We start from the raw sequence: 21,560 nt of genomic DNA, 5'->3' as shown, positions 1-21,560 counted from the left end.
ATCTTTTATTCAGATGATACCGCCTTTATCTCTTCACATAAATATCTGGATATCTTGACATCCAAGCTCAATTCAAATGTGATTAACATTGCTGCTTGCTGCGTCAAAAATGGTCTTCTGATTAACACTACTAAATTCAAGTTCATGGCGTTCAGCTGAAAGCTTATTACTGTTCGATCTTTTCTTTCCATGAACTCTTATCATATATATCCCTCAGATAATTGTACATTTCTTGGTGTTGAACTGGACAACCACTTAAAATTTACCACCCATATTCAACAACTTCAAAATAAAATATCATATGGGATCAGAATTCTTCTAAAGGCAAGTCATTACTTTAGTTTACATATTTTAATTCAACTTTATTATGCTTTCATTCATTGCCATCCTAACTATTGCATTACTTCTTGGGGTCAGACATATCATTCTCATCTTTCTGCACTTCAGATTATACAAAACCAAGCAGTCCGTATAATCACTTGGTCAAATAGGGATTCCTTCATTTCTTCTTTATACTCTCACCTCAATATCCTTCGAAATTCTGAGCTCATAAACTTTAACCTTGGAGTATTTGCTTATCTTGTGTTAAATAATCGTAACTTTCTACAGGACATTCATATGCACGAATTGATGAATCGAAATACTACTAGATTTGGATCGAACCAACATTTTTCGCTGCCCAAAGTTCGAAGTAACTATGGCATTCAGACTGTCGGGTTGTCGCTAATAAAGCTATGGAATTCTTTACCACATTGTATAAAGCCATCTCATGTGTATCTTATTTAAACGTGAGCTCCGCTCATTATTTGTTTATTCTTGATGCCATTTTTTTCACCACCTATGTATCCGGCTTGCTTCCTTTAATCCCGTTTAAGTGTATTTGTTGCTTGCTTTTTATAAAGCTGTGTTATTTTAAACTTCACTAACAAGTTTTATATCATGCAATGCTGCTTCATGTTGTTATTCGTTCTTTTTTCGTTTGTACATAGAGGTCCCAGTACAGTGTCAAACCTTAGGACCTCTTTCTGTGACGTCCTGTATAGTCAAAGGATTTATTTATTTCTGAGTAGACTTTGAACCTCGAACTTTAGGAAGTACAACACGACAGCGGCAATGCCGTCCGTCTAATGTCTTGCCATGCACATCCTTCTTCGCGTCAATCGCATATTTTTCATTTTTTCTTATACTATCTAAGGGCTTCTCTTCAGCATACAGGAGTATAAGGTAACACATTTTATGAAAGGCTACGATATAGAATAAAGTCGTCCGGTATTTGTTCAGTGGAGCTCGTATATTACGCAGACCTTGAAATATTCTGAGGTAGCTCTAAACATATCGTTTCAGGATTTTAGGTGGTTTATTCCTAGCAAACTCAGAGAAAAATCCCTGAGCGCCACGTATTCTCATAATTACGCTCAGTTCGTATGATATGCTAACAAAGGAATCCACGGTTCACTATACACGTCTAATGCAATCAAGCACCTGAAACGTACAGTTGCAAGATCATTAACTGAAGTGTGCGACGGCTGCCTTTTCGGTTCTGCGTCTTGGGGCCAGTAAAACTTGCCGGAAGAGTTATATAAAGCAAGCGCTCCGCGATCCTTTGCTTGTACTTGGACCTTTCGCAGGTTATCTTCTCTGCAACGTTCATAATCACAGAAACTGCAGCAGTCACGTACGCCAGTTAAAGTTTGGGGAGCTGTACGTACAAATTAATCTACCGAAAATAATGATTTTAAACTTACTCGCCATCTTTTGGTGCTTTGTATACCAGCGTCCGCATGTAGTATCCGTCGTCCTGTTTCGCAACGAACGTGGACTCAAGGCATCGTATTTTGTCTCCTTTCCAGTCCGCTGATGCCAGGTACAAATACAGCGTCTCACTAGATGCCACCAGCTGAAAAGCGCAACTCCCAATTTTTAACCCCCTATCAAAATTGCTAACACTGATGAAACACGCTAGGTATGTCAATAAAACTGCTTTACTTTTCTGAGTACGTAGTAATAAGAAAGGATGAAACAAACCCTTCTCGTACCTATAAAAACAATAGGGGACCTTTATGTCCACGTTTAGTAGTATTGCGTTATAGCTTTCATGGCTTCCCTCATGGGCTGCTTTTTAAAGATCATCTTTCTCGCCCCTCACTGCTCTTCGAGCTGAACTAACAAGCTGCATGAAAATGTTCTTTTATTAGTTACTCTAAAATGCTACATATACTAACAACATACTCTAATTGTGCGTTATCAGAGACCCACCGACATAGATATAAATCAAAGTTATGCCATGCTGTGCAAAGATAGTATCATGACCTCTCTTAACAGCGCGTCTATTTCGATATAAGCGGTGTCGAGTTCGATTCTAATATCACCCCAAAAATATTTTTGTAGATAAGTGCATTGGTCCAATCATTTGGCCAATCAATGCAGAAGATGCCCTAAGGAAAACAAAGGCAAAGAGGGAAGCATGCCTGTCCGCTTCTGTAGTAAGCACATTTTATGCAGTGTTTATATCATTATTTATCCCGTCCATGTCCATGTGCTGCCAAACCTTTCTGGTTAGTCAGGAATTTTCTTATACGCCGACGGCGCAACCGGGGTGTTAACGGAGCGGAAGCCTTATCTCAGCGCTACAGGTTGGAAAAACAAACTGTCTTTAAAAACATATTTCGCTAGTTGGTACTTGGGCAAACATGGTTGATAGGGAGAGAAACTAAGTGAAATGGCAAGAACTGCGCAACCACATATATCTCACTCTGCAGGGCTGGAATATTTTCCCGCCATAGACCTTCCTTTTAATTAACAGACCATTTGCTTTACTATAAAAGCGGTGAAATGCCGCATACGCTTCTCAAGCTTCGGAAACATCGTGGAACTATCCTCAAGCACTGTACTATAAAACCGGTTCCAAAAACTGCTAGAGCGTTTAGAGCTGTCAGATTACGGATTTGAATAATATCATCAGGAAAAATTCCTGCAAAATATTTCATAATTAGGCTGCACGGCAGGCAGTGAGAAATATGGAAGAGGAAAACAACGCCACTTGTATACCATCCATTGATCGAAATTACTACAAAATTCCGGAATGTATTTATGGGCCGTGAAGGACCTTATATTACCGGAGATTAAGAAATGTTTCGCATCTGTAATACACGGTAAATACTAACATGATCAATGCAGTCTCAGCCAACAAGCTCCTTAAAATTTGTTATTTGCGCCCATAATGTCGGCAGAGTCTCTTAGGCTGCAAGCGCAATAAGGAACAACTAGCTGATGCTCCTAACAGGTTGCTTTATTACAGCATGTGTGCAAAGTAATGTCCAGTCATTTCTGCAATCAATGCAGATGCTATTTTCCAGAGAAAACAAAAAAGGGAAAGATGGACGCATAACTCGCTGCTCCTGGGTCTGATACCTGGTCAAAATTAAGAAAAATGCGTCAAATGAATATTTAAAGCATACTAAATCTGAGAACATGAACACATATTCGTGGGTGCTGCCTCGAGGTTGCTTTTTTCAAAGCACTGTAATAACATGAGTAACTTTATATATATATATATATATATATATATATATATATATATATATATATATATATATATATATATATATATATATCAAGGAAAGAAACTAACAGTCGGCGAGGCCAAGGAAAAGCGTGGGGATGTTACTTTATGTCCTTTTTTTTATTGTTTACTTGGATAATCACTGAAATTAGTAATGTAATCTGTTTAGGGGAAAGATAATTAGACACAAAGTAGAAGAAAAAACAACGTGCCGATGGTGGGATCCGAACCCACGACCTCCGAATAACGCGTCCGGTGCTCTACCAACTGAGCTACATCGGCCGCTGTCCCCCCTGCTACTTTCTTGGGTATTTATGTTGTCTGTATACGAACCTTGAGAGTAGGGTGCCTCGATGTACCGCGCCGCCGTACAGGGTGGAGACACCGCCTTCGACGGCGCCATGTTGGGGCAAGCTCAGATACGGCGGGCTATGGAGCGTCGGCCCGATTTCTTGTTCAGCACGCGCTTGCGCTAGCAGGCTCAACTGTGTACCGTTTTTACACACATACTCGCAATCCTGGGCGCTTTTTTGCTCGAAAAAAGAAAAATGTGAAAGCAACAACTGCTTGCTAGCATGCGTAGTTCTAAGAGGAAATTATCAAATTGCAGATGGTAAGCATTTACTCTTTCGCCGTCACGGATGTTCAAATGCGGTTATTTTGACGTCTGGCTGTTTTATAAAACAATGCATTTTGCACTGCCGGACATGAATGAGTTTATGAGGTGCATAACATTCAGTTGCGTCTATTGCAATAGATCAACAACCATGTGTACGTTTCAGGGAGCCGTATATCGAAAATAATTTGTATCGCAATGGCCCATCGTAAACCGTAGAAAAGACATAGCAAAAAACGATGCGTAAATCAACCTTTGACACTTGTCGCATGCTGATGCACATGGCATTTTATTCCAAAACAATCCTCATTAAGACTTTGAAGCTGATTTTAGATGCACGCCTAGGAGACATCTTTTAATAAAAGTTGGCGCCAGCTACAGTTTTGCTGCCGTACACATCATTCGATTTTTCTGGCTGACTTAGCCAACTGAAGTAAATGCGCAAGCGCATCGTCCCAAACCGCTCTAACAGTCTGTTCATAAGCTTTGGGTATCCCGCGCAAAAATTTTTACACGCAATCAAACAATGTCGGGACAGCTGTTGACTTGAGGAGCCACCGTCCATACACTGTGTTTGCCCTCGAACTGGCGCTGAAATGAGATAGGCGACGAAAGTCATTTTGCGTATTTTGTAGTGTGCACGCAAATGAATGAAATAATAAAAACATTATGGAAGCAATGCGATATTTACATGTACGATCGCAAAATTTTTCCATGGATGCCAAACCAGCGACTGCACTAATTCGGGTGTCAGGCGGTCAAATTTAGCTTCACCTAAATTTGGCTTAACCTCCGACGAGTACTTGCGGTGACAACAGGGTGTGAATATCTCCTCGCGATGCGTAATTATAATACAGGGAAGGAAAAGCTGCATTCGGGATGAACTGTTGTACTGCGCAAGAACCTTGCTTCCTCACGACCGCTTTCACAAGATGATGCCGCTACACCTTCCAGCTCACGAGAGCAGTTTCTTTTAGACTTGTCGAGCTGCCAATCATATGCGTAAAACGACCTAATTTTCGTGGGAACCCAAATTTTTATATTATTGCGAATCTCAAAAACCTCGCGTAAAACTGCTCCTGTGTATAATTAAAATAGAACGGCTTCAGGGGGCCTGTTATCTCGGTTTCGCGAAATATTGTTCTAACGATAAGCCCACTTGCCAAATTCCAGCGCGGCCAACTCAAGGGCTGTTTTTTTTTTTTCGACCAAAATAATTGTTACAAACTGCGTCTCACTTCCTAGTCTGTCGCGAGATGACATGCCATCCTTCGCTCTCCAATGTATTATTTCCCGAGAAGAACAGAGGAGATGTAATCAGTGTGAATCTGAAGCCTCGGAGGTTGCCACCAGCTTTCAAGATCGAGTGTAAAGGGGAGCGATCGAAAGGGCACAGTGGTGCATTTCTTTGACAAATACCAGGCTCGACCTTCTCCACATGTTCTTGGTGCGGCTATGAACACAGAAAGGCAGATCCTCAACAACAGATATTATTGTGTGACACTACGCGTATGATACTAAAGTCGAGTGTCACTCACTGAAAGTTACACTAAATTTCCCCGAGTGACTACAACATAAGCAGACGCAATTGTCTATATATTTAGTTTATAAGCCCTCACGTACGCTGAAAATTCAAAATTTACACTTAAAAACACAGCGCGCTACTCGCGATGCCAGGCAATGCGATGCTTCGACCAGCTTCAACGTTGAAGAAGGCAGACCAAAATCTGTTGCGCACAATGCTAGATGGGCAAGCCAAAAACCGCACAAAGCTCGTGATTACAAGCAGATGGGTGAAGCGGCGTGAGATAATGTCATTCCAAACAGAAGTGCGTAACTGCGTTGGGCGAGTACAAAAATATCTTTTAAAACGATTTCGTATAAACAGATACAGACCGCAAGAAAGACGACACGCGCGCATACGCAAGCGCTTGTGTGTGTTTGTCATCTTTTTAGTGGTCTGTGTCTGTGCTAGACCTTTTTACACGATTGAAATGCACCTATTCGCTCAAAAAATTTATGAATGCATTAAAGAAGCACAGGTATTGTGGCTTACTTCGCAGTCTTCACGCTTCACTTTCGAGTCCCATACATTTCTCCGTCTCTTATCCCATGAAGAACGAAAACATCTGGCTCCTTTTTTTTTCTTTTTTGCTGAGCCAGCACACAATGGAGCACAACAGCCTGGCATGCTAGTTTTTGTAACTGAACACAGTTCAATCGCCCAGCACCCAGCGCACAGCGCAACCGCTTCGGACACTCCGCAGCAACGGCCCGAAGCGACTTGCCCCAAGATGGCGAGCGCGGCGGCACGAGGCATGCCAAAGGGTGTCACCACCCTGTACGGCGGCGCTGGTATCGAGGCACCCTACCTTGAGAGTGTTCACCAGCGCCACCCTCAGCCATAGCGGCGGACGTGGGACGTCCTTTGTTACCGCCAGCGTCACGTAGAACGTGATCAAGAGCGAGGTCGAAAGCTGTGCTAGAACCCTCTTACGCTACCTAAGGCTTCAAGACTGCCAGAACCGAGACCCCCGTAAGCTACAAGCAGATCAATTAGGGGAAATGAGGGTGCTCGTTATAATACATCAAGGAAAGAAACTAACAGTCGGCGAGGCCAAGGAAAAGCGTGGGGATGTTACTTTATGTCCTTTTTTTTTTTTTATTGTTTACTTGGATAATCACTGAAATTAGTAATGTAATCTGTTTAGGGGAAAGATAATTAGACACAAAGTAGAAGAAAAAACAACGTGCCGATGGTGGGATCCGAACCCACGACCTCCGAATAACGCGTCCGGTGCTCTACCAACTGAGCTACATCGGCCGCTGTCCCCCCTGCTACTTTCTTGGGTATTTATGTTGTCTGTATACGAACCTTGAGAGTGTTCACCAGCGCCACCCTCAGCCATAGCGGCGGACGTGGGACGTCCTTTGTTACCGCCAGCGTCACGTAGAACGTGATCAAGAGCGAGGGCGAAAGCTGTGCTAGAACCCTCTTACGCTACCTAAGGCTTCAAGACTGCCAGAACCGAGACCCCCGTAAGCTACAAGCAGATCAATTAGGGGAAATGAGGGTGCTCGTTATAATACATCAAGGAAAGAAACTAACAGTCGGCGAGGCCAAGGAAAAGCGTGGGGATGTTACTTTATGTCTTTTTTTTTATTGTTTACTTGGATAATCACTGAAATTAGTAATGTAATCTGTTTAGGGGAAAGATAATTAGACACAAAGTAGAAGAAAAAACAACGTGCCGATGGTGGGATCCGAACCCACGACCTCCGAATAACGCGTCCGGTGCTCTACCAACTGAGCTACATCGGCCGCTGTCCCCCCTGCTACTTTCTTGGGTATTTATGTTGTCTGTATACGAACCTTGAGAGTGTTCACCAGCGCCACCCTCAGCCATAGCGGCGGACGTGGGACGTCCTTTGTTACCGCCAGCGTCACGTAGAACGTGATCAAGAGCGAGGGCGAAAGCTGTGCTAGAACCCTCTTACGCTACCTAAGGCTAAAAAAAAAAAAAGGACATAAAGTAACATCCCCACGCTTTTCCTTGGCCTCGCCGACTGTTAGTTTCTTTCCTTGATGTATTATAACGAGCACCCTCATTTCCCCTAATTGATCTGCTTGTAGCTTACGGGGGTCTCGGTTCTGGCAGTCTTGAAGCCTTAGGTAGCGTAAGAGGGTTCTAGCACAGCTTTCGCCCTCGCTCTTGATCACGTTCTACGTGACGCTGGCGGTAACAAAGGACGTCCCACGTCCGCCGCTATGGCTGAGGGTGGCGCTGGTGAACACTCTCAAGGTTCGTATACAGACAACATAAATACCCAAGAAAGTAGCAGGGGGGACAGCGGCCGATGTAGCTCAGTTGGTAGAGCACCGGACGCGTTATTCGGAGGTCGTGGGTTCGGATCCCACCATCGGCACGTTGTTTTTTCTTCTACTTTGTGTCTAATTATCTTTCTCCTAAACAGATTACATTACTAATTTCAGTGATTATCCAAGTAAACAATAAAAAAAAAGGACATAAAGTAACATCCCCACACTTTTCCTTGGCCTCGCCGACTGTTAGTTTCTTTCCTTGATGTATTATAACGAGCACCCTCATTTCCCCTAATTGATCTGCTTGTAGCTTACAGGGGTCTTAGTTCTGGCAGTCTTGAAGCCTTAGGTAGCGTAAGAGGGTTCTAGCACAGCTTTCGCCCTCGCTCTTGATCACGTTCTACGTGACGCTGGCGGTAACAAAGGACGTCCCACGTCCGCCGCTATGGCTGAGGGTGGCACTGGTGAACACTCTCAAGGTTCGTATACAGACAACATAAATACCCAAGAAAGTAGCAGGGGGGACAGCGGCCGATGTAGCTCAGTTGGTAGAGCACCGGACGCGTTATTCGGAGGTCGTGGGTTCGGATCCCACCATCGGCACGTTGTTTTTTCTTCTACTTTGTGTCTAATTATCTTTCCCCTAAACAGATTACATTACTAATTTCAGTGATTATCCAAGTAAACAATAAAAAAAAGGACATAAAGTAACATCCCCACGCTTTTCCTTGGCCTCGCCGACTGTTAGTTTCTTTCCTTGATGTATTATAACGAGCACCCTCATTTCCCCTAATTGATCTGCTTGTAGCTTACGGGGGTCTCGGTTCTGGCAGTCTTGAAGCCTTAGGTAGCGTAAGAGGGTTCTAGCACAGCTTTCGCCCTCGCTCTTGATCACGTTCTACGTGACGCTGGCGGTAACAAAGGACGTCCCACGTCCGCCGCTATGGCTGAGGGTGGCGCTGGTGAACACTCTCAAGGTTCGTATACAGACAACATAAATACCCAAGAAAGTAGCAGGGGGACAGCGGCCGATGTAGCTCAGTTGGTAGAGCACCGGACGCGTTATTCGGAGGTCGTGGGTTCGGATCCCACCATCGGCACGTTGTTTTTTCTTCTACTTTGTGTCTAATTATCTTTCCCCTAAACAGATTACATTACTAATTTCAGTGATTATCCAAGTAAACAATAAAAAAAGGACATAAAGTAACATCCCCACGCTTTTCCTTGGCCTCGCCGACTGTTAGTTTCTTTCCTTGATGTATTATAACGAGCACCCTCATTTTTTTTTTTTTTTTTAGAAGTAGAAGTTTGTTTATTCATGAAACAGGTATTACATAAATAATACAGAAGGAGGTCCCAGAGCTCAAGGCTGTATCGGGACCTCCTATGGATGGATGTATAAACTTATGAAAAAAATATTATTGGTACAGCAAAAGCAGTCAAAAGAGGCAAAACCGGCGAACACAATATGGTAAAAACAAAAGAATATTAATTCAATCCAAGCTCTAAAATTTCATGCGCGGCCGGTATTGTTAAAGTTAAGTATACGAAGTGATACATATTCATACAAAGATACATATACAAAGTGATACGTCTTCCCTACGGGCATATGAAAACACTCATGAATTGAATGTGAACAAAGCGGTAAGTATATAAAGAAAAAACTTGTTTGAATGTGACACTATTGTGATAATACGGATAACAGTTGTTGTTTAAAACCGGACAGAGATGGGGATTGCTTGACATGAGAAGGGAGGTTATTCCAAATTTGTAAAGAAGCAAAAAGAGCCGTGTGCTTGCCGTAGTTTGTTCGAACGGTTGGTAATAGAAAATTGTTGTCCTTAGCAAATCTTGTTTGATTGTTATTGGTGAGGGCCTCCCTGTTGATTACAATTGAGGGTATGGTGTTGTGCACAGCTTTATAAAGTAGGATTGCGAGACTAGAGGTAATCAGTGAAGCGATCGGTAAAATGCTGTGCTCGTGAAGAAGTGATAGCGCTTCGCTGCGGTATGAACTGTAGGTTATTATACGTATGGCCTGATTTTGAAGGTGTTGCAGTTGATATAAATGTGATGGGTAAGTGTTTCCCCATGAAGTGATGCAGTAATTAAAATGACTATTAATGAATGCGTAGTAAAGAGCTATTAAAGTGTCACGATTGAAAAAGGGACGCGCTTTTAGTAGTGTCTGATGCCAAAACCACATTTTTGTTTCAGGTTAGAAATGTGCTTATTGTATTTAAGGTTAGCATCCAGAGTAACGCCAAGAAATGTGCAATGTTCTGAAAGTTCAATGCAATGGGAATTAAAAGTAAGCGGTGGGATGTGTACGGGAGCCTTGCGATTGGAGCTGAATACCATGAATGTTGTCTTAGAAGGGTTGATCTGCAAGTAGTTACGATGGCACCAGTTTAAAATATTATTGAGATCAGTAGTCAGCACAGATGTTAATGAGTGGATTGATTTATCAGTAGCTAATATAGTAGTGTCATCGTCATAAAGAAACGGTTCTGATTTAGCAAGACAACTAGGTAGATCATTAATATATATTAAAAACAGCAGAGGGCCGAGAATAGAACCTTGAGGCACACCTGTATTAATTGTATTTAAGTTAGAGAGCACATTAGAAATCGACACGGCTTGTTTTCTGTCTAGTAAGTAACTTTTGATGAGATTGAGAGGCGGCCCTACTACCCCTACAGCTTCTAGTTTACTTAGTAATATAGAGTGGATGATAGAATCGAAAGCCTTGGTCAGGTCAATAAATACTGCCCCGGCAAAGCATCCCTTATCTATGGCAAATTTAATTTTGTCAGTGAAGGCAACCAATGCTAAGTTAGTTGAATATCCCGAGCGGAACCCAAATTGATGAGGTGAAAGTATGTTGAACTTAGAGAAGTAACTAGTCAGGCGCTGTGCTATGCACCTTTCTATTACCTTGCTAAAAAATGGTAAAATGGCAATGGGGCGGTAATTCGAGATACAATGACTGTCACCCTTCTTAAAAACTGGAATAATCTTAGCGTTCTTTAGCTGAGGAGGAAATAGTCCCGTTTCAAAGATGAGGTTAATAATAAAAGAGAGAGGATCGGCAATAAGATGAGCGATCCATTTGATATTAGTGGGGGGAATGCGTTCAAGCCCTGCACTTGTTGTCTTTAGATTTAGAATACCTGTTTGGATTTCCTGTGCGGTGACAGGAGATAAGAAAAATGATTCTGGGAAGCGTGGGAAAGGTGAAAGACGAGCATCAACTGGCGATGAGGTGTGATTGCAGTAGAAATCGTTGAATGAGTTTGCAATATCAAATGGATGGTCGTAAACGGTGCCTGACGGCATGATTATTTTTTCAATTTGTAGATCTTGGGTCTGTCTGTTTAAAAAAGTATTGAACACTTTCCACTTTTCCCTGTGGTCATTTCCAAGCTGGTGAATTTTTGATTCATAATATTTCCTTTTGGCTTCTTTAAGTAATCTGCTGAGCATGTTACTGTATGTGCTGTAGCGGGACTTGAGTTTGAGGTTGAAAGGTCTCTTTTTGACTTTCTTGTAAAGATTGTCTTTCTTACGCATTAAGTTAAGCAGGCCGTTTGTTAACCAAGGGTTATGTGGGGCGGAATATTTTTTACGACATTTAACGGTCTCCGAAGAACTGTTCAAGCAGTGTTGTAAGGCGGTAGAAAAAGTTTCGAAAGCGATCTCTGCATCTGTTGCTGACTTTAAATTCGTCCAGTCGAGATTAGAAACTTTAGAAATAAATTGGTCTTTATTAACCACAGTCCTATAAAATACTTTTTTGCTGCTGGATAAGCTGGAGTGAAGACGAAAGAAAATGGGGTAGTGGTCCGTTATGTCAACCTCGAGGACCCCGCAGTCTTGTGGAGAAATGAAGTTAGAAAAAATGTGGTCGATGAGCGTGCTCGGCCCTCCAGGGACACATCTAGTTGGCAGCGTAATTGCAGGCTCGTATCCGAATCCGAGGAAGCAGTTCGAGTAGTTGACACTGGCAGGATTGTTTTCCTCTAAAAGGTTAATGTTGATGTCACCCATTATGACCACATTTTTTCCCTCTGATGATAAAGTAAATAATATCTCGTGAAGTGAAGAGCAAAAGTCGCTCACTGATGACGATGGGGAACGATATAAACATCCAAGAACAAACCTATGCTTACCTGTGGGCAGGGAAAGTTCGGATACCTCTATCCACACAGATTCACAGTCGGCAATGCAAATATCAAGATCTGACCTTCTAGAGTAGTTTATATTTGGCGATATGAAAATAGCGGCACCACCGTGCGGCTTCGATGGGCGATAACAGTATTCTGAACAGTAACCATATGGGCTATATAAGTTTTTATCGTCGGGTGATAGCCACGTTTCCGTCATGCAGATGAACGAGAAGTGATTTTCAATAGACGATAATAGCGCATAAATATCATGATAATGCTTTCTTAGGCTTCTGGAATTGAAATGTATACTAGATAAGTAAGAACCATCAAGAAACTGGGTAAGCTGATCAGGCGAGAAGTAACTTAACATGCTAGTAGGAAACAAAAAGAAGCTGGCAGTGTGCTATTACACAAGTCTAGCGAAAAATAGCCAAATCGGCCTCGGAGCGTATACGGAAAGCCGTTCCTTCAGGCGTTTGTCGAGCTTTAATTTGGCAGTTATCCACCCACAAGAACTTCCAGCCCTTTTCTTTCTTCAGTTTCAAAGCCCTGCCAAACAGCCTTTTATTTTCTGGGGTCAATTGGTCGTTGACAAACACTGGGTTCGGGCTTTCTCCTGGAAAACCAAGATCAGCTGTGTTGAGTCGCGCCTTCCTGGCCTTGCTCACAAATTCTTGTTTCTTTGTCTTTGTGCAGAAGCGGGCTATTATGTGTTTGGTGTTACTGTCAGCTATTGTTGGCACTCGGTGTGTGACGTCAATGTCCGAATCGGACACGGGGCACTCGATTTTCTCTCCAATTGCCTTTATAATGGCGGCACAGTCTTCACCCTGAGTACAGGGGACACCTTTAATCTCGACGTTTTTTTGGCGTGAGTACTGCTCAAGGTCAGCTACTTTCCTTAACAGGGTATCGTTCTGAGTCTTCAAGGCCATGTTAGCTGAGACCAGGTTGATATCTTCGGCACGCACTTCATCAACAACAGTGGTGAGCTTATTTACTTTTTCAATCAAATTTGCAATTTCCGTTTTCAGTGCCGTAATATCCTCTTCGGATGTTTGCACTTTCGCTTGGAATTTCTCTGCAAGCTTCTCCGCCAGCCTGTCCAGGTTGCCTTCAGAAGCGGCCTCAAGCTCGTCTAATCGCTTAGCCAGCTCAGCATTTGTAGGCATTTTGACAGAAGCCCAGATTGCACAGTGAATGTAACACACAAGAAAATACTCTGAGAATAAGTCGGCGCAGCAGCCGCAGTAACACAAATTCTGAAGAAATCAATCAGGGGTGCACCAACCTGCGAGAACGACAGAATGGCTTAGGGGTTGGTCCTTGGCTGCGACTGCTGCTGCCAACTGAAGCTCTTCGGTAGCCGTCGACCTTTTAAGTCCTGTCCGCCTGCAGCGCCTGCAGATCCACGCTCGTCGGCGTTGAGTGCGCAGGTGCGAGGCTCAGATGGCGAATTCGATTGAAGATAGGGTGAGTAATCCGGCACGTGTAGGTAGATGGTCATAGGTAGAAATCCGGCGGCGAAATCTGCGAGAACGACAGAATGGCTTAGGGGTTGGTCCTTTGGCTGCGACTGCTGCTGCCAACTGAAGCTCTTCGGTAGCCGTCGACCTTTTAAGTCCAGTCCGCCTGCAGCGCCTGCAGATCCACGCTCGTCGGCGTTGAGTGCGCAGGTGCGAGGCTCAGATGGCGAATTCGATTGAAGATAGGGTGAGTAATCCGGCATCCCTGATCCCGGAATCCCTAATTGATCTGCTTGTAGCTTACGGGGGTCTCGGTTCTGGCAGTCTTGACGCCTTAGGTAGCGTAAGAGGGTTCTAGCACAGCTTTCGCCCTCGCTCTTGATCACGTTCTACGTGACGCTGGCGGTAACAAAGGACGTCCCACGTCCGCCGCTATGGCTGAGGGTGGCGCTGGTGAACACTCTCAAGGTTCGTATACAGACAACATAAATACCCAAGAAAGTAGCAGGGGGGACAGCGGCCGATGTAGCTCAGTTGGTAGAGCACCGGACGCGTTATTCGGAGGTCGTGGGTTCGGATCCCACCATCGGCACGTTGTTTTTTCTTCTACTTTGTGTCTAATTATCTTTCCCCTAAACAGATTACATTACTAATTTCAGTGATTATCCAAGTAAACAATAAAAAAAAGGACATAAAGTAACATCCCCACGCTTTTCCTTGGCCTCGCCGACTGTTAGTTTCTTTCCTTGATGTATTATAACGAGCACCCTCATTTCCCCTAATTGATCTGCTTGTAGCTTACGGGGGTCTCGGTTCTGGCAGTCTTGAAGCCTTAGGTAGCGTAAGAGGGTTCTAGCACAGCTTTCGCCCTCGCTCTTGATCACGTTCTACGTGACGCTGGCGGTAACAAAGGACGTCCCACGTCCGCCGCTATGGCTGAGGGTGGCGCTGGTGAACACTCTCAAGGTTCGTATACAGACAACATAAATACCCAAGAAAGTAGCAGGGGGTACAGCGGCCGATGTAGCTCAGTTGGTAGAGCACCGGACGCGTTATTCGGAGGTCGTGGGTTCGGATCCCACCATCGGCACGTTGTTTTTTCTTCTACTTTGTGTCTAATTATCTTTCCCCTAAACAGATTACATTACTAATTTCAGTGATTATCCAAGTAAACAATAAAAAAAAGGACATAAAGTAACATCCCCACGCTTTTCCTTGGCCTCGCCGACTGTTAGTTTCTTTCCTCGATGTATTATAACGAGCACCCTCATTTCCCCTAATTGATCTGCTTGTAGCTTACGGGGGTCTCGGTTCTGGCAGTCTTGAAGCCTTAGGTAGCGTAAGAGGGTTCTAGCACAGCTTTCGCCCTCGCTCTTGATCACGTTCTACGTGACGCTGGCGGTAACAAAGGACGTCCCACGTCCGCCGCTATGGCTGAGGGTGGCGCTGGTGAACACTCTCAAGGTTCGTATACAGACAACATAAATACCCAAGAAAGTAGCAGGGGGGACAGCGGCCGATGTAGCTCAGTTGGTAGAGCACCGGACGCGTTATTCAGAGGTCGTGGGTTCGGATCCCACCATCGGCACGTTGTTTTTTCTTCTACTTTGTGTCTAATTATCTTTCCCCTAAACAGATTACATTACTAATTTCAGTGATTATCCAAGTAAACAATAAAAAAAGGACATAAAGTAACATCCCCACGCTTTTCCTTGGCCTCGCCGACTGTTAGTTTCTTTCCTTGATGTATTATAACGAGCACCCTCATTTCCCCTAATTGATCTGCTTGTAGCTTACGGGGGTCTCGGTTCTGGCAGTCTTGAAGCCTTAGGTAGCGTAAGAGGGTTCTAGCACAGCTTTCGCCCTCGCTCTTGATCACGTTCTACGTGACGCTGGCGGTAACAAAGGACGTCCCACGTCCGCCGCTATGGCTGAGGGTGGCACTGGTGAACACTCTCAAGGTTCGTATACAGACAACATAAATACCCAAGAAAGTAGCAGGGGGGACAGCGGCCGATGTAGCTCAGTTGGTAGAGCACCGGACGCGTTATTCGGAGGTCGTGGGTTCGGATCCCACCATCGGCACGTTGTTTTTTCTTCTACTTTGTGTCTAATTATCTTTCCCCTAAACAGATTACATTACTAATTTCAGTGATTATCCAAGTAAACAATAAAAAAAAAGGACATAAAGTAACATCCCCACGCTTTTCCTTGGCCTCGCCGACTGTTAGTTTCTTTCCTTGATGTATTATAACGAGCACCCTCATTTCCCCTAATTGATCTGCTTGTAGCTTACGGGGGTCTCGGTTCTGGCAGTCTTGAAGCCTTAGGTAGCGTAAGAGGGTTCTAGCACAGCTTTCGCCCTCGCTCTTGATCACGTTCTACGTGACGCTGGCGGTAACAAAGGACGTCCCACGTCCGCCGCTATGGCTGAGGGTGGCGCTGGTGAACACTCTCAAGGTTCGTATACAGACAACATAAATACCCAAGAAAGTAGCAGGGGGACAGCGGCCGATGTAGCTCAGTTGGTAGAGCACCGGACGCGTTATTCGGAGGTCGTGGGTTCGGATCCCACCATCAGCACGTTGTTTTTTCTTCTACTTTGTGTCTAATTATCTTTCCCCTAAACAGATTACATTACTAATTTCAGTGATTATCCAAGTAAACAATAAAAAAAAGGACATAAAGTAACATCCCCACGCTTTTCCTTGGCCTCGCCGACTGTTAGTTTCTTTCCTTGATGTATTATAACGAGCACCCTCATTTTTTTTTTTTTTTTTTAGAAGTAGAAGTTTGTTTATTCATGAAACAGGTATTACATAAATAATACAGAAGGAGGTCCCAGAGCTCAAGGCTGTATCGGGACCTCCTATGGATGGATGTATAAACTTATGAAAAAAATATTATTGGTACAGCAAAAGCAGTCAAAAGAGGCAAAACCGGCGAACACAATATGGTAAAAACAAAAGAATATTAATTCAATCCAAGCTCTAAAATTTCATGCGCGGCCGGTATTGTTAAAGTTAAGTATACGAAGTGATACATATTCATACAAAGATACATATACAAAGTGATACGTCTTCCCTACGGGCATATGAAAACACTCATGAATTGAATGTGAACAAAGCGGTAAGTATATAAAGAAAAAACTTGTTTGAATGTGACACTATTGTGATAATACGGATAACAGTTGTTGTTTAAAACCGGACAGAGATGGGGATTGCTTGACATGAGAAGGGAGGTTATTCCAAATTTGTAAAGAAGCAAAAAGAGCCGTGTGCTTGCCGTAGTTTGTTCGAACGGTTGGTAATAGAAAATTGTTGTCCTTAGCAAATCTTGTTTGATTGTTATTGGTGAGGGCCTCCCTGTTGATTACAATTGAGGGTATGGTGTTGTGCACAGCTTTATAAAGTAGGATTGCGAGACTAGAGGTAATCAGTGAAGCGATCGGTAAAATGCTGCTCGTGAAGAAGTGATAGCGCTTCGCTGCGGTATGAACTGTAGGTTATTATACGTATGGCCTGATTTTGAAGGTGTTGCAGTTGATATAAATGTGATGGGTAAGTGTTTCCCCATGAAGTGATGCAGTAATTAAAATGACTATTAATGAATGCGTAGTAAAGAGCTATTAAAGTGTCACGATTGAAAAAGGGACGCGCTTTTAGTAGTGTCTGATGCCAAAACCACATTTTTGTTTCAGGTTAGAAATGTGCTTATTGTATTTAAGGTTAGCATCCAGAGTAACGCCAAGAAATGTGCAATGTTCTGAAAGTTCAATGCAATGGGAATTAAAAGTAAGCGGTGGGATGTGTACGGGAGCCTTGCGATTGGAGCTGAATACCATGAATGTTGTCTTAGAAGGGTTGATCTGCAAGTAGTTACGATGGCACCAGTTTAAAATATTATTGAGATCAGTAGTCAGCACAGATGTTAATGAGTGGATTGATTTATCAGTAGCTAATATAGTAGTGTCATCGTCATAAAGAAACGGTTCTGATTTAGCAAGACAACTAGGTAGATCATTAATATATATTAAAAACAGCAGAGGGCCGAGAATAGAACCTTGAGGCACACCTGTATTAATTGTATTTAAGTTAGAGAGCACATTAGAAATCGACACGGCTTGTTTTCTGTCTAGTAAGTAACTTTTGATGAGATTGAGAGGCGGCCCTACTACCCCTACAGCTTCTAGTTTACTTAGTAATATAGAGTGGATGATAGAATCGAAAGCCTTGGTCAGGTCAATAAATACTGCCCCGGCAAAGCATCCCTTATCTATGGCAAATTTAATTTTGTCAGTGAAGGCAACCAATGCTAAGTTAGTTGAATATCCCGAGCGGAACCCAAATTGATGAGGTGAAAGTATGTTGAACTTAGAGAAGTAACTAGTCAGGCGCTGTGCTATGCACCTTTCTATTACCTTGCTAAAAAATGGTAAAATGGCAATGGGGCGGTAATTCGAGATACAATGACTGTCACCCTTCTTAAAAACTGGAATAATCTTAGCGTTCTTTAGCTGAGGAGGAAATAGTCCCGTTTCAAAGATGAGGTTAATAATAAAAGAGAGAGGATCGGCAATAAGATGAGCGATCCATTTGATATTAGTGGGGGGAATGCGTTCAAGCCCTGCACTTGTTGTCTTTAGATTTAGAATACATGTTTGGATTTCCTGTGCGGTGACAGGAGATAAGAAAAATGATTCTGGGAAGCGTGGGAAAGGTGAAAGACGAGCATCAACTGGCGATGAGGTGTGATTGCAGTAGAAATCGTTGAATGAGTTTGCAATATCAAATGGATGGTCGTAAACGGTGCCTGACGGCATGATTATTTTTTCAATTTGTAGATCTTGGGTCTGTCTGTTTAAAAAAGTATTGAACACTTTCCACTTTTCCCTGTGGTCATTTCCAAGCTGGTGAATTTTTGATTCATAATATTTCCTTTTGGCTTCTTTAAGTAATCTGCTGAGCATGTTACTGTATGTGCTGTAGCGGGACTTGAGTTTGAGGTTGAAAGGTCTCTTTTTGACTTTCTTGTAAAGATTGTCTTTCTTACGCATTAAGTTAAGCAGGCCGTTTGTTAACCAAGGGTTATGTGGGGCGGAATATTTTTTACGACATTTAACGGTCTCCGAAGAACTGTTCAAGCAGTGTTGTAAGGCGGTAGAAAAAGTTTCGAAAGCGATCTCTGCATCTGTTGCTGACTTTAAATTCGTCCAGTCGAGATTAGAAACTTTAGAAATAAATTGGTCTTTATTAACCACAGTCCTATAAAATACTTTTTTGCTGCTGGATAAGCTGGAGTGAAGACGAAAGAAAATGGGGTAGTGGTCCGTTATGTCAACCTCGAGGACCCCGCAGTCTTGTGGAGAAATGAAGTTAGAAAAAATGTGGTCGATGAGCGTGCTCGGCCCTCCAGGGACACATCTAGTTGGCAGCGTAATTGCAGGCTCGTATCCGAATCCGAGGAAGCAGTTCGAGTAGTTGACACTGGCAGGATTGTTTTCCTCTAAAAGGTTAATGTTGATGTCACCCATTATGACCACATTTTTTCCCTCTGATGATAAAGTAAATAATATCTCGTGAAGTGAAGAGCAAAAGTCGCTCACTGATGACGATGGGGAACGATATAAACATCCAAGAACAAACCTATGCTTACCTGTGGGCAGGGAAAGTTCGGATACCTCTATCCACACAGATTCACAGTCGGCAATGCAAATATCAAGATCTGACCTTCTAGAGTAGTTTATATTTGGCGATATGAAAATAGCGGCACCACCGTGCGGCTTCGATGGGCGATAACAGTATTCTGAACAGTAACCATATGGGCTATATAAGTTTTTATCGTCGGGTGATAGCCACGTTTCCGTCATGCAGATGAACGAGAAGTGATTTTCAATAGACGATAATAGCGCATAAATATCATGATAATGCTTTCTTAGGCTTCTGGAATTGAAATGTATACTAGATAAGTAAGAACCATCAAGAAACTGGGTAAGCTGATCAGGCGAGAAGTAACTTAACATGCTAGTAGGAAACAAAAAGAAGCTGGCAGTGTGCTATTACACAAGTCTAGCGAAAAATAGCCAAATCGGCCTCGGAGCGTATACGGAAAGCCGTTCCTTCAGGCGTTTGTCGAGCTTTAATTTGGCAGTTATCCACCCACAAGAACTTCCAGCCCTTTTCTTTCTTCAGTTTCAAAGCCCTGCCAAACAGCCTTTTATTTTCTGGGGTCAATTGGTCGTTGACAAACACTGGGTTCGGGCTTTCTCCTGGAAAACCAAGATCAGCTGTGTTGAGTCGCGCCTTCCTGGCCTTGCTCACAAATTCTTGTTTCTTTGTCTTTGTGCAGAAGCGGGCTATTATGTGTTTGGTGTTACTGTCAGCTATTGTTGGCACTCGGTGTGTGACGTCAATGTCCGAATCGGACACGGGGCACTCGATTTTCTCTCCAATTGCCTTTATAATGGCGGCACAGTCTTCACCCTGAGTACAGGGGACACCTTTAATCTCGACGTTTTTTTGGCGTGAGTACTGCTCAAGGTCAGCTACTTTCCTTAACAGGGTATCGTTCTGAGTCTTCAAGGCCATGTTAGCTGAGACCAGGTTGATATTTTCGGCACGCACTTCATCAACAACAGTGGTGAGCTTATTTACTTTTTCAATCAAATTTGCAATTTCCGTTTTCAGTGCCGTAATATCCTCTTCGGATGTTTGCACTTTCGCTTGGAATTTCTCTGCAAGCTTCTCCGCCAGCCTGTCCAGGTTGCCTTCAGAAGCGGCCTCAAGCTCGTCTAATCGCTTAGCCAGCTCAGCATTTGTAGGCATTTTGACAGAAGCCCAGATTGCACAGTGAATGTAACACACAAGAAAATACTCTGAGAATAAGTCGGCGCAGCAGCCGCAGTAACACAAATTCTGAAGAAATCAATCAGGGGTGCACCAACCTGCGAGAACGACAGAATGGCTTAGGGGTTGGTCCTTGGCTGCGACTGCTGCTGCCAACTGAAGCTCTTCGGTAGCCGTCGACCTTTTAAGTCCTGTCCGCCTGCAGCGCCTGCAGATCCACGCTCGTCGGCGTTGAGTGCGCAGGTGCGAGGCTCAGATGGCGAATTCGATTGAAGATAGGGTGAGTAATCCGGCACGTGTAGGTAGATGGTCATAGGTAGAAATCCGGCGGCGAAATCTGCGAGAACGACAGAATGGCTTAGGGGTTGGTCCTTTGGCTGCGACTGCTGCTGCCAACTGAAGCTCTTCGGTAGCCGTCGACCTTTTAAGTCCAGTCCGCCTGCAGCGCCTGCAGATCCACGCTCGTCGGCGTTGAGTGCGCAGGTGCGAGGCTCAGATGGCGAATTCGATTGAAGATAGGGTGAGTAATCCGGCATCCCTGATCCCGGAATCCCTAATTGATCTGCTTGTAGCTTACGGGGGTCTCGGTTCTGGCAGTCTTGACGCCTTAGGTAGCGTAAGAGGGTTCTAGCACAGCTTTCGCCCTCGCTCTTGATCACGTTCTACGTGACGCTGGCGGTAACAAAGGACGTCCCACGTCCGCCGCTATGGCTGAGGGTGGCGCTGGTGAACACTCTCAAGGTTCGTATACAGACAACATAAATACCCAAGAAAGTAGCAGGGGGGACAGCGGCCGATGTAGCTCAGTTGGTAGAGCACCGGACGCGTTATTCGGAGGTCGTGGGTTCGGATCCCACCATCGGCACGTTGTTTTTTCTTCTACTTTGTGTCTAATTATCTTTCCCCTAAACAGATTACATTACTAATTTCAGTGATTATCCAAGTAAACAATAAAAAAAAAGGACATAAAGTAACATCCCCACGCTTTTCCTTGGCCTCGCCGACTGTTAGTTTCTTTCCTTGATGTATTATAACGAGCACCCTCATTTCCCCTAATTGATCTGCTTGTAGCTTACGGG

The 21,560-nt window shown here is 43.7% G+C and overlaps 1 long non-coding RNA gene across 1 annotated transcript; it reads right to left on the bottom strand.

Annotated features, from left to right (window-relative positions):
- Positions 1 to 4,448: 4,448 nt before the first annotated feature.
- LOC146177142 (uncharacterized) lies at positions 4,449 to 6,505 on the bottom strand. The gene is made up of 2 exons (XR_014701261.1): positions 6,235 to 6,505; positions 4,449 to 4,769 (listed from the first exon to the last, which is right to left on the bottom strand). It is a non-coding gene; the product is annotated as an uncharacterized LOC146177142 (long non-coding RNA).
- Between the last annotated feature and the right edge of the window lie 15,055 nt (positions 6,506 to 21,560).

Source organism: Amblyomma maculatum, chromosome 10 (genome assembly GCF_055883805.1).
Source record: "Amblyomma maculatum isolate TAMU_Amacu chromosome 10, ASM5588380v1, whole genome shotgun sequence".
NCBI classification, from domain to species: domain Eukaryota; kingdom Metazoa; phylum Arthropoda; class Arachnida; order Ixodida; family Ixodidae; genus Amblyomma; species Amblyomma maculatum.
The sequence above is the reverse complement of the archived record's forward strand: the minus strand, read 5'-3'. Positions and strand labels throughout refer to the sequence as shown.